At 44.6% G+C, this 12460-nt stretch overlaps 1 long non-coding RNA gene across 2 annotated transcripts; it reads right to left on the bottom strand.

The window, feature by feature from the left end:
- Positions 1-2703: 2703 nt before the first annotated feature.
- LOC119813342 lies at positions 2704-12334 on the bottom strand. Of its 2 annotated transcripts, XR_005285170.1 has the most exons (4): positions 11970-12334; positions 11374-11616; positions 2920-3073; positions 2704-2819 (listed from the first exon to the last, which is right to left on the bottom strand). It is a non-coding gene; the product is annotated as an uncharacterized LOC119813342 (long non-coding RNA). The 2 variants fall into 2 exon arrangements; XR_005285169.1 differs by having other exon boundaries at positions 11374-12334.
- Between the last annotated feature and the right edge of the window lie 126 nt (positions 12335-12460).

Raw genomic sequence — 12460 nt, 5'->3', positions numbered from 1 at the left:
CCTTCACAGGATTGCAGTCATATCATGATGCAAAAATACACTCAGTCCACCTTCAAAAGTCCCCATAGCCTATCACAGTTTCCACACTGTTTAGAAGTCCAAAGTTCAACGTCTCTCCTGAGAATCAAGGCAAGCTTAACTGTAACTCTGGTAAAACAAAAATTAAAAAGCTGGCTGGGTAGCGGTGGCACACCCCTGATTTTAACCCCAGCACTCAGAAGGCAAAGGCAGGCTGATCTAGGGTGGGGAACATGCTCACATGCAGGCAGACATGGTGCTGGAGAAGTAGCTGAGAGTTCTACATCTCGATCTATAGGCAGGATGAAGAGAGAGCCACAGGGCCTAGCTTGGACTTCTAAAATCTCAAAACCATTCCAGGACAGGCTCCAAAGCTACAGAGAAACCCTGTCTCGAAAAACCAAAAAAAAAAAAAATCTCAAAACCAGCCTGGTCTACAAAGCAAGTTCCAGGACAGCCAGGAATACACAGAGAAATCCTGTCTCGGAAAACCAATAAACAAATAAATAAATAAGCTGATCACATGCTTCTAATATACGATGCATGGAATAAACATCACCGTTTCAAGAGGGAAGAAAGCAAGCATAGTGAGGAAGTACTGAACCAAAGTAAGACTGAAAATCAACAGGGCAAACTCCAAACTCTGCATCTCCATAGCTGATGACAAAGGACCCTTCAGATCGTCAACTCCTTCCAGCTTTGTTGACTGCATTTCTCTCTCTTGGCCTGGTTCCATGCCTTGCTAGCAGCTGTCTTCTATGGGAAAGTATCCCATGGCTCTGTAATCTCCAGCATCTCGAAGTTTCCAAAGCAATTCAGGCTTTCCTTTCACAGCTTCACACAATGGCCTCTCTGTGTTTCTGTGTAGGGATTCCCGACACATACCTGGCCTTAGCAGCTTTTCTTAGCTGCAGAGGGAGGTTCCACAATACCTTACATGTATCCTTGACTCTAAAGCCAGAACCACATGACTGAAGCTGCCAAGTTCTGCCACTTTCTAGGGCTGGAATGCGGGCCCCCACATTCAATTACATCTGTATCAGCTTTCTACTGTTGATGGCTTTCTTCATTTTTCTTTAATTCCTTTTTACAAGTTGGAAGCTTAGCTGGGTGGGGTCTTGCCCTGAGGTCACCATCCCCTTTATTCCATTTAGCATTGGGCTTTTCTTTAAGCTTTTTATCTCTTTGAGCCCTAGACTTAGGTTCATTACATTTCCTGGGGCTCCACTTCTCCTCAAACGGTACATTCTGTATTTTTTCTTCCTCAGCTTGCTCCTTTTCATTATAGACCTGCATAAACGTCACTACTAATAACCACATGACAGAGTCAGTACTAGGCTGTCTTGAAATCTCCTCTGCCATCACCATTAATCCAAAACTTTTCAATTTAGCCTCATACAGATTTTTTTTTTGAACAAGGGCAGAAAGCAACCATATTCTTCATCAAAATCTCTCTCCCCCCCACACAAAACAAACAAACAAAAACATTCTTTATAATATTTATTAATATTAATAACAGGTTATTTATTAATCTTCTTCTTCTCTGAATCCTCTTGAGAAGGGAGGGCCATCATAATCTACATTGCTCTCAGCACCGCTGTCTTCCATGCTCCTACTAGGACGGCCCATTAAGCCCTGTTTAAAGCAATCCACTGCTTTCCTAATCCAAAGTGCACATCCCACCAACAAGCAGCATGGTCAGGCCTGTCACAGCAATGCCCCACTCCCAGTATCCACTTCTGCCTTGGTGTTCTATTGCTGTGAAGAAACTCCATGATAAAATCTCAGAAGAGAAAGCTTTTAACAGAGACTGGTTTACAGTTTCAGCGGTTTAGTCCATTATTGTCATGGTGGGAAGCCTGGTGGCATGCAGGCAGACATGGTGCAAGAGAAGTAACTGAGAGTTCTACATCTGGATCCATGGGCATCGGGAAGACAGAGCCATAGTGCCTGGCTTGGGCTTCTGAAACTTCAAAGCCCACCACCAGTGAGTGATACACTTCCTCCAACAAGGCCACACCTACTCCAATAAGGACAAGCCTCCTATGTCTTCTCAAGTACTGCCACTCACTGATGACTAAGAATTAAAATATACAAGCCAATGGGGGCCTTTCTTATTCCAACCACCACACTGCCTTTGTAATAACCATATGACTTGTTCCTGTCCTGTCCCTTCTTCCTGTCCTTGCAGGTGAAGGAGGAAAGAAAGATCCTGTTGGGTGGGACTTCCTCATTTCCTTGTGCATTTGCTTGTTTTGTCTCCCCAGTGTCTAGGCACCTGTTAGTCACTCGCTGCATTAGGGCTGGATAAACACTGGAATGCTTAATAAATAAATGTGTAAATAAAATGATTAGGGCATAATAACTACATAGGTCCTTGGTACTCCTAACACCCAAGAGTCAGAGGCAGGAAAATCTCAAATTTGAGGCCTACCTGGTCTACATGGTGGGTTCTAGATCAACCTGGACTACATACCCTTTTAAGAAAGAAAGAAGGGGGGCTGGAGAGGTGGCTCAGAGGTTAAGAGCATTGCCTGCTCTTCCAAAGGTCCTGAGTTCAATTCCCAGCAACCACATGATGGCTCACAACCATCTGTAATGGGGTCTGGTGCCCTCTTCTGGCCTGCAGACATACACACAGAATATTGTATACATAATGAATAAATAAATATTTAAAAAAAAAAAAAGAAAGAAAGAAGGGGCTAGAGAGATGGCTTAGCAGTTAAGAGCACTTACTGCTTTTCCAGAGAACCTGAAGCCAGTTCTAGGGACTCCAGTGCATGCTGACTTCCTTGGGACACCTGTAGGAACATGGTGCACATAAATCCATGAGCACATACACATACATATATAAAAAATGTTTTTTAAAAAGAAAGAAAAGTTACATACAGTAGCACGCACCTTTAATTCTAGAACTTGGGAGGTGGAGACATGAAGATCAGTTCAAGGCTACATAGATAAAAAGGAAGAGTGCCTGCCCAGCATGCACGAAGTTTGGGTTTGGTCCCTCATACCAAATAAACTACTTGGTGTGGTAAAGCATGCCTGTAATCCCCTGTAGAGTCAAAAGATCAGAATTTCAGTCATCCTTGGCTAGAAATTGGGGGTGGGGTTAGTAATTGAGGGGAAAAAAAAGAAAACAAGAGGGAGGAGATGGAGCCAGAGGGTCTTCCTGAAAGCACCTGATTCTAAGTCACCTCTTGGGACAACTGGAGACAGAGCTTCCAGCAAAGATATATTGAGATCCACCCTGTGCGGAGCCAGGGTGACTGTAACTTCTGCACAATTCACTTTCCCCAGCACTGATCCCCAGTACAGGATACAGCTGATGCTAACAGTATGTCCTGGAGAAGCTCCCTCCCTCTGGAAAGTACAGCCAGAGTCCCTCCTCCTCGCCTGATAATGACTGTCCACTCAAGGGATCTAAAGTGAAGGTGTCCCCAGGTCACTGATCAGCAGCTATCCCTCCAAGATGCCACGTTAATGCTCAGGGAGCAGAGTCCAGGCTCCTTCCCAGAGTCACCCCATGCATTGCCCCCCCCAATCTCCCTCTCTGCCACAACCTTCTCCTCAACATATATGTCCCAGTGAAATTCTCTTCTCCCTCAGAAGAAGCTGCCTAGCCACACCCATTCACACAAATCATGTACTCTTGACTTATATATAACACATTAAACCTTACTTCTAAAGGCTATTATTTTTACTTTTTTTTTTCTGTTTCCTTTTCCCTGTTCCCTATTTAGAAATTCTCTCAAGTAGGCAGAGGTCATAATGACAAGGCCAGAGTTACTACCTAACACCTACTCTTAGGAGCTTAGGGCTCAGTGGGTAAAAGCACTTGCTTGGAAAGACTGACCATCTGAACTTGATCCTCGGAGCCCATGTGGAGGGAGAGACCCCACCAATTCCACAGCCTTGTCTTCTAACCACCACAGATGCACTGTGCACGGCAAATCCCATCACATATGATCACGACAAATAAAATGTTTATTTTTATTTTTTTTATTTTTTTGGTTTTTCGAGACAGGGTTTCTCTGTGGCTTTGGAGCCTGTCCTGGAACTAGCTCTTGTAGACCAGGCTGGTCTCGAACTCACAGAGATCTGCTTGCCTCTGCCTCCCGAGTGCTGGGATTAAAGGCGTGCGCCACCACCGCCCGGCTAAATGTTTATGTTTTAATTTAAAAATTAGTTCAGGACACTGGACTGTTGAGACAGCTCAGTCAGTGCATAAAGCTGCTTACTACCAGACCCAACAATTCTGAGTTCAAACATTGGAACTCACAAGATGGAAGGAAAGAACTGACTCCCGTAAGTGATGCCCTGACTTTAATATACAAGCGGTGATCGTGAGCATGCACGCATGCATGCACACACACAAATAAATAAGTTAAGCAAGCAAGCAAGCAAATAAAGAAAGAAGCTTTTAGCAGCCTCATCCTAAACAGGGATACTTTCAACTCTTTCTCACGGAGTAGACTCTGTTCCTGTGACAAATATCTAAAGCAGCTAAAAGAGAAAGAGGTTTATCTTGGTTCATGCTTTCCAAGGTTTCAGTGCAGGGCTGGCTGAATCCATTGTGTTGGGTGTGAGATGAGTGTTGGAAATATTATTTTCAGGTGTGTGTGACTTTTGTTTATGCTGCATTTGTTTAACTCTGTGAAGCTCTGTTACTGTGCCTGTCTACAACACCTGATAGTCTTAATAAAGAGATGAATGGCCAATAGTGAGGCAGAAGCAAGGACAGGTGGAACTAGCAGGCAGAGAGCATAAATAGAAGGAGAAATCTGGGAGGAGAGAATAAAGAAGAGCAACAAAAGACAAGAGGAGGATGACACTAGAGGCCAGTCACCCAGTCACCCAGCCAAGAAATGGGAAGGAAAGTAAGACAAGCAGAAGAAAAAGATAAAAGCCAAGAGGTAAAAGGTAGATGGGATAATTTAAGATAAGACAAGCTGGCAAGAAACAAGACAAGCTAAGGCCAGGCATTCATAACTAAAAACAAGCCTCTGTGTATTATTTATTTGGGAGCTGGGTGGTGGGCCTCTCAAAAAGCAAAAAGAGTAAAGGAGAACCAGGAGAAGTGCAGTGAGGTGAGATGTCCCCCCAAAGCTCACCACCGCAGATCGACATCCTCCAGCTGGGCCCCCATTCTACAGTTCCCGACTTCTCGCAAGATCACCACCAGCTGGGTGCCATGCCTCTAACCCCTACCCCTGGGGTAATGCTTCACGTCCACACTTTTTTAATTTATTATGTATACAACATTCCTTCCATGTCTGCCTGCAGGCCAGAAGAGGGCACCAGATCTCATTATAGATGGTTGTGAGCCACCATGTGGTTGCTGGGAATTGAACTCAGGACCTCTGGAAGAGCAGTCAGTGCTCTTAACCTCTGAGCCATCTCTCCAGCCCCACATCCACACTCTTGATGCACTCCCTCAAGGAGCATGCTCACACACAAATGCTGCTTCTTTGGAGCTTCTTGAGCATATAATCGGAGAATGTCAGAACCAAAGGAGACTCAGAAATCCAAGTACTGAGGAATGAGAAGATGGCTCGTTGAGGTATGACTCAATTACTACAGTGTAAACCTGAGGACAGAATTTTAATCCCTAGCACCCACATGATGTGGGACGCCCTTCTGTATTCTGTTCATATGTTTTATTGTCATTGGTTAATAAAGAAACTGATTTGGCCAATAGCCAGGCAGAATAGAACCAGGTGGGAAATCCAAGCAAAGATAAAGGGAAAAAGAAGGTGGAGTCTGGGAGATGCCAGCCAACCAATGAGAAAGCAAGACATGTAGAACGACATATAGATTAATAGAAATGGGTTCATTTAAATGCAAGAGCTAGCTAGTAATAGGCCTGAGCTATCAGCCAAAGAATTATAATTACTATTAAGTCTTATAGTGGTTATTCAGGAAATGGCGGGCAGGAGAGAAATGTCCGATCACATACCCACATAAAAGACTGGGTGTGATGACATGTGTCTGTAACCGTAGCGTAATAGGGGAGGGAGACAAGAACACTTGGGCTTGCTGGCGGCCAGCCTGCCTCCAGGTCCAAAGAGAGAACCTATCTCAAAGGACTAAAGTGACAGAACAGAACCTCCAACATACTCCTCTAGCCTGCATGCACATACACATCCATGTAAACTAACACACATACATACATACATTTATACATACATACATATACATACATACACAAAAAAAGAAAAAGGAAGGAAAGAAAGGAAGGGGGAGGGAAGGAAGGAAGGAGGGGAGAAGGAAGGAAAAAAGAAAAAAGAGAGAGGAAGGAAGGAAGGAGGGAGAGAGGGAGGGAGGGGAGGGAAGAAGGGAGGGAGGGGAGAGAGGAGGGAGGGAGGAAGGAAGGAAGGAAGGAAGGAAGAAGGAAGGAAGGAGGAAGGAAGGAAGGAACCCAACAATCTGAACTGTTAATTTCCAAAGAATACACTGGAGAAACTGAGACCCAAAGAAGTTACCTTACTGCAGATGGAGTTATTGTTGAGGGTGGTTTAAGCAACTCTTTTAGAAACTGTCACTACATGGTAAAACTTGAAAAAATCACAATCCCTAAGACCCTGCAGGTCTACTCCTACTCCTAGGTGTATGTTCTTGAGAATCTCATACACCCTTCTGCCAGGAAACACCTCTGTGAAGTTGTCCCAAGAGCACAGTCTGGTGTGACCCCAAACTAGAAAGAGCCCAGCTATTCTTCAGCAAGGGATGGATGGATGGTTGGGTACAGCAAGCCAAATAAACAACTTGAAGCTGTGTGCTATCTCTGTCAGGGTTTCTATTGCTGCAACAAAACACCATGACCAAAAAGCAAGTTGGGGAGGAAAGGGTTTATTATTTGGCTTACACTTCAGCATTGCTGTTCACCACTGAAGGAAGTCAGGACAGGAACTCAAACAAGGCAGTATCCAGGAGGCAGGAGCTGATGCAGAGGCCGTGGAGGGGGAACTGCTTACAGGCTTACTTCCCATGGCTTGCTTGTTCAGCCCGCCTTCTTACAGAACCAAGGACCACCAGCCCAGAGGTGGCACCACCCACCATGGATTGGGTCCTACCCTATTGACCACTAAAAGAAAATGCTATACAGCTGGATCTCATGGAGTCATTTTCTCCACAGAAGCTCCTTCCTCCGATGACTCTAGCTTGTGTCGAGTTGACACACAGAACCAGCCAGTACAATGGCTGACTCTAGAACAGAGTGGAGAGCAGAAGACAGTAGAATTGACCAGCTAAACTACAGTATAAGATCAATGCATCACCCCCCTCCAAAGGAAAAGAAAATGGGAAGCATTACTGAGTACTGCCAATGTGCAAGCAATTATTCTACAAGGCATAAGCAGACAGCCCAGCTAAGAGATGATTGAAAGGCGTGAATATTTACTTGTGTGGGAAGATATATAGAGGATGCTAATCAGTTCATGAGAAGATGGTCAGCATCTCTACTGAGGAAAAACAAGTTAAAAACCAACAACATTGGAGCCTGACAGAACAGCACATGCCTGTAATCCTGATACTGAGGAAACTGAGACAGAGGATTATGAATTTAAAGATGGGCTGAGCTTCCTAGACAAGTCCAATTTCAAAAACCAAACAAACCACAGCCCCTAGGTCCCACCATAATAAGACCCTGTAGGGCCTGCTCGGCCACCTTTCTGTGTCAGAAAGATAAAAGCTTTACTTTCTTCTTCCCTTCTGCCTTTTTCTTTCTTTGCTTCTTGTGGTGGCTTGAGACAGGGTCTCTCTAGGTAGTCCTGAGTGTCCTAGAACTCACTCTGTAGACCATGCTGACCTCGAACTCACAGAGATCACCTGCCTCTTCCTCCCAAATGCTGGGATTAAAGGTGTGCACCACCACGCCCAGCTTCTACCTTTTTCTTTTAGGTGCTGGCCAGAGTTTAAATATGATTTTCCTGGTACTTCTGGTCTTTTCACTTCCTCTAAAGCTCCTCTCTCTGACCTGTGACTGTTTGTCCACTGTGTGGCTGTCCTTCATGCCAGCTTAACTTAAAGGGCATGGCTTTTCTTTATCTTCTCTGCCTCCCCACTTCTGGCAGCTGCTGACATTTTACAGTTGTTTGCCCTGGGGTTTTCTTTAAAACTTGAATGAAACTGTCCTCAATATAAAAAAAGAAAGAAAGAAAGGAAGGAAGGAAGGAAGGAAGGAAGGAAGGAAGGAAGGAAGGAAGGAGAAAGAAAGAAAGAAAGAAAGAAAGAAAGAAAGAAAGAAAGAAAGAAAGAAAGAAAGAAAGAAAGAAAGGAAGGAAGGAAGAAAGAAAGAAAGACAAGGAAAAATCTCAACAACAATGAATGGAATAATAAAGTTGCCAAGTCCAGTGCTGGAGAGATGGCTCAGCGGTGAAGAGCACTGGCTGTTCTCCTAGAGGACAAGGGTTCAATTCCCAGCATCCTCGTGGCAGCTTACAACCGTCTGCAACTCCAGTTCCAAGGCTTCTGATGCCCTCTTCTGGCCTCTGTGGGCACCAGGCATGCAAGCCAAACACCTATACACAGAAAATAAAATAGCTTTGTTGAGATATAATTAATGTAACTGCATACAGGAACACAGTAACCCCACAGTAATTCTGAGGAGGCGGAGACTGTGGATTTGCCAGCTCCAAACCTAGCTGGGGTAGAGAGTTACAAGGCCAGTCAGAGAAACTTAGCACCCTGTCCCAAATTCACAATATAAAAGCCCAGTTGATAGACTGCTTGCTAGCACGTCCAGAATTCTGGGTTTGCTCTCTGTTAACACAGAAACCTGGCATGGCAGTGCAAACCTGTAATCCCCGCATTCTGAAGGTGGGTGCCAGGAGGAGAAGTCCAAGGCTATCCTGAGATACACAAGGAATTCAAGAGCATACTGGTACATATGATACCCTTACTCAATCATCAATCAATCAGAAAACAAAATAAGACGTAAAAACAGGACTGGGATAGACAGAGTAACGGCAGAATGCTGTCCAGCCTGCACGAGGCCCGAGGTTCAATCCTTAGCACTAGGAAAAGGAAAAAAAACTGACAAGCAAGCAAAATCCAAACTGAATACACAGATGTCATTTGTGGAATTTGCTGAGTTTTACCACATGTGAACATCCAGGGACCCATTAGCAGCACCAGGCGACATACGTAGGTTTCAGCTCCAAGCATTCCCTAACTCCTCTGTAATATGCTCCCCCTTCCTGTCACCACCATCTCCTTAGGCAACCACTCTTTAGCATTCATAAAATATAGAGAAGTTCGCATTTTCTAGAATTTTATATCAAACAAGGGATTAAGAGATCTCCTAATCTAGCCCAGGCTAGACTCAAACTATCAGTTTGTGTGCCTCAGCCTCCCACCTGCTGGACTTACAGGAGAGTGCGACATTACATGGCTCATGCCATCCTTGTCATTGAAGAGTCACCAGTATTAAACACGTGTTGGGATATTTTTTTTCATGTTGAGTTGTATGACCAACCTCGGTTTGTTTATCCATTGATATATCATAGAAATATTTCTGGTTTGTACCTATTAATAATAAAGCTTCTATATGCGTTTGAGTACAAGTCTCTCTCTCTTACACACACACACACACACACACACACACACCATCACATTCTAGAGTGACAAATAGTTCCAGAGGAGAGGAGCTTTATCTTCTCTAGGCTTTTGAAGACTCTGAAGATTCAAGCGCAGACATCTTTGGAGGCCGGAGGCATCCAATCTCATGGGGGCTGGAGCTGTAGGTGACTGTGAGCTTAAGACATGGGGTACTGGGAGCAAACACTGAGCCACCAGAAGAGCAGCATACGCTTTCAATCCCTAAACCATCTCTCCAGCCCCCCAAAAGTTAGCCCTGTTCTAAATCAAACTGCAGATTAGTATGCAGTTCTAAGAACTGATATAAAGAAATCTTGTCTATTCTTTTTGTTTGCTTGGTTTTGTTTTTGATGTAAAGTCTTGCTAAGTAGCTGTGGTGGTTTGAAAGAAAACAGCCCCCAAAGAGAGTGGCACTAGTAGGAGGTGTGGCTTTGTTGGAGTGGGTGGGGTCTTGTTGGAGAAAGTCGTCACTGTGGAGGTGGGCTTTGAGGTTTCATACATGTTCAAGCCACACCTAGTGTCTCAGTTCACTTCCTGTTACCTGCAAGTCAGGATGTAGGACACTTGGCTACTACTTCCAGCACCATGTCTGCCTGCACGGCACCATGTCACAACCACACAACATGATGGTTATAGACTAAATGTCTGAAAGTATAAGCTGCCCCAATTAAATGTTTTTCCTTTATAAGAGTTGTCGTAGTCATGGTGTTTCTTCACAGCAATAGATACCCTAACTAAGACAGTAGCCCTGACTATCCTCGAACTCTGGGTCAGCCTCTTCCCTCAGTCTAGGACTGAGATAGGTATGCACCACCACACATGGCTTACATATCCTTTACCATTTCTCCCAGTTGTAATCTTGTAAAAAATTTAAAAACTACAATAAGACAAGGGAATGACACCAATGTAATAATCTGATTTTGCCAAAAAATTCCAAATCTTTGTGTGTAATCAATTATTGTGGTTTGAGACAGAGTCTCTTCTGCTGTGGGACAATGCTCTTGTACACTGTAAAGATTTGCCACTCATACTGGTTTAATAAAACACTGATGGGCCAGTAGCCAGGCAGGTAGTATAGGCGGGGTGACCAGAGTAGGAGGATTCTGGGAAGAGGAAAGACAGTCAGTTGTCAGCCAGATGCAGAGGAAGCAAGATGAGAATGCTTTACTCAGAAAAGGTACCAAGCCACGTGGTTAAACATAGGTAAGAATTATGGGTTAATTTAGGCTGTAAGAGCTAGTTAGTAAAAAGCCTGAGCAATAGACCAAACAGTTTATAATTAATATAAGCCTCTGGGTTTCTTTGGGACTGAATGGCTGTGGGACTGGGCTGAACACAAACTTCTGTCTGTACTCTTCTGTGTTGCTTGGGCTGGCCTTCAACTCACTTATGTAGCCTGAGGAAGCCTTGAATTTGGGGCAATCCTCAGGCTTCAATCTCTCAGGCTCTGGGATTATAAATGACCTGCACTCAAATGCTTGTACATTTGACAGTAAAGACACCTTTTTCTAAACTCTGAGAATGGTTTGCTCTGATCCTACTGTGCACCATTCAAATGGGTTCTGCTCCTACTGTGTGCCATTCAGCTGGATTCTGTTTCTATTTTTGTGTTTGAGACAGGGTCTCACAATGCAGTTGTAGCTGGCCTGGCACTTACTATGTAGACCAGGCTGGCCTGGATCTCACAACAAAAAAAAAAAAACCCTCCTACCTCTGACTCCAGAATGTGACGATTAAAGGCAAGGGCCACCATACCTGGCTCAGCCGAATTCTGGAAACACAGTTTCAGACAAAGTTCTGGGCTGGAGAGACGATGCAGAGGTTAAGAGAACTGTCGGCTCTTGCAGAAGATCCAAATGGTGCCTCAAAACCATCTATATCTCAGGTTTCAGGGGATCTGATACTCTCTCTTCTGACCTCCATGGGCACTGAGCACACATATGGTGTACAGACATACATGCAGCCCAAACACTCACGTATAAAATAAAATGGGTAAATCTAAGAAAAAAAAGCAGAAGTTCCCTATTAAGTCACAATCTCCTTGGCAAACAGACCTTTTTATAGCAGTGTAGTTGAGGAAGTTAATTGAGCTCCTCAAGGTATTGTGGGAACGTGTAGGTACTATTTTTTTTTTTTTAACTGAGTGTGTGAGCACTTTACCTACTAAGCTCTCTCCACAGTCATCGGTTCCCTTCTTTCTTTAATTTATTTTGGTGGTGGTTCTGAATCTACAGGGAAGGTTGTAGGATAGACCTTAGTATAGACTTACTATTAGCAAACGTTCAATGAATGTGTGAAATTGAAAGCGAAACCCATCCCACCCTCCATTGTATTGTCATGCAAACACTCACGTCCCTGAGGGCTCTATTATTTTCACGTTCATTTGGCAAGTGGAAGGTGTACTTTTCAGCTCCCTACTGTCCTTGGCCCAGGATCACGCTGCTAGGAACTGGCCGGAGTGAAGACTGCCCAATCACTCCAAGTCCAAACGTCTCCTCCTTTCTGATGGGACCTGGAGCGCATAAGCCTTATGCCTACTTGGAATTTTGCCTCCAAGTCTCATTTTCTTGGCTGCTTTGTCGGAGAGGCTTTCCACGTGGCGACTGGGGAGAGAAGCACGCTGCCTGAAACAACAGTCACTCTGGAAATCCACTGCTCTGCAGTCGCCGGCCACGCGCTCAACACTTGTCCAACCGGTACGCAGCGTAGCCACACACGCTCCTATGCACACTGGGCAGGCTCGCCCGTGATCGACCCTAACACTGCGCAGGGGAGGGGAGGGGCCGGAAGTCAAACTATGTCTCTGGGTTGCTAAGAGACGGGACTGCTACAAACTCGGCGG

Source organism: Arvicola amphibius, chromosome 4 (genome assembly GCF_903992535.2).
Source record: "Arvicola amphibius chromosome 4, mArvAmp1.2, whole genome shotgun sequence".
Classification (NCBI taxonomy): Eukaryota; Metazoa; Chordata; class Mammalia; order Rodentia; family Cricetidae; genus Arvicola; species Arvicola amphibius.
This window is presented reverse-complemented; position numbering and strand designations above follow the sequence as displayed.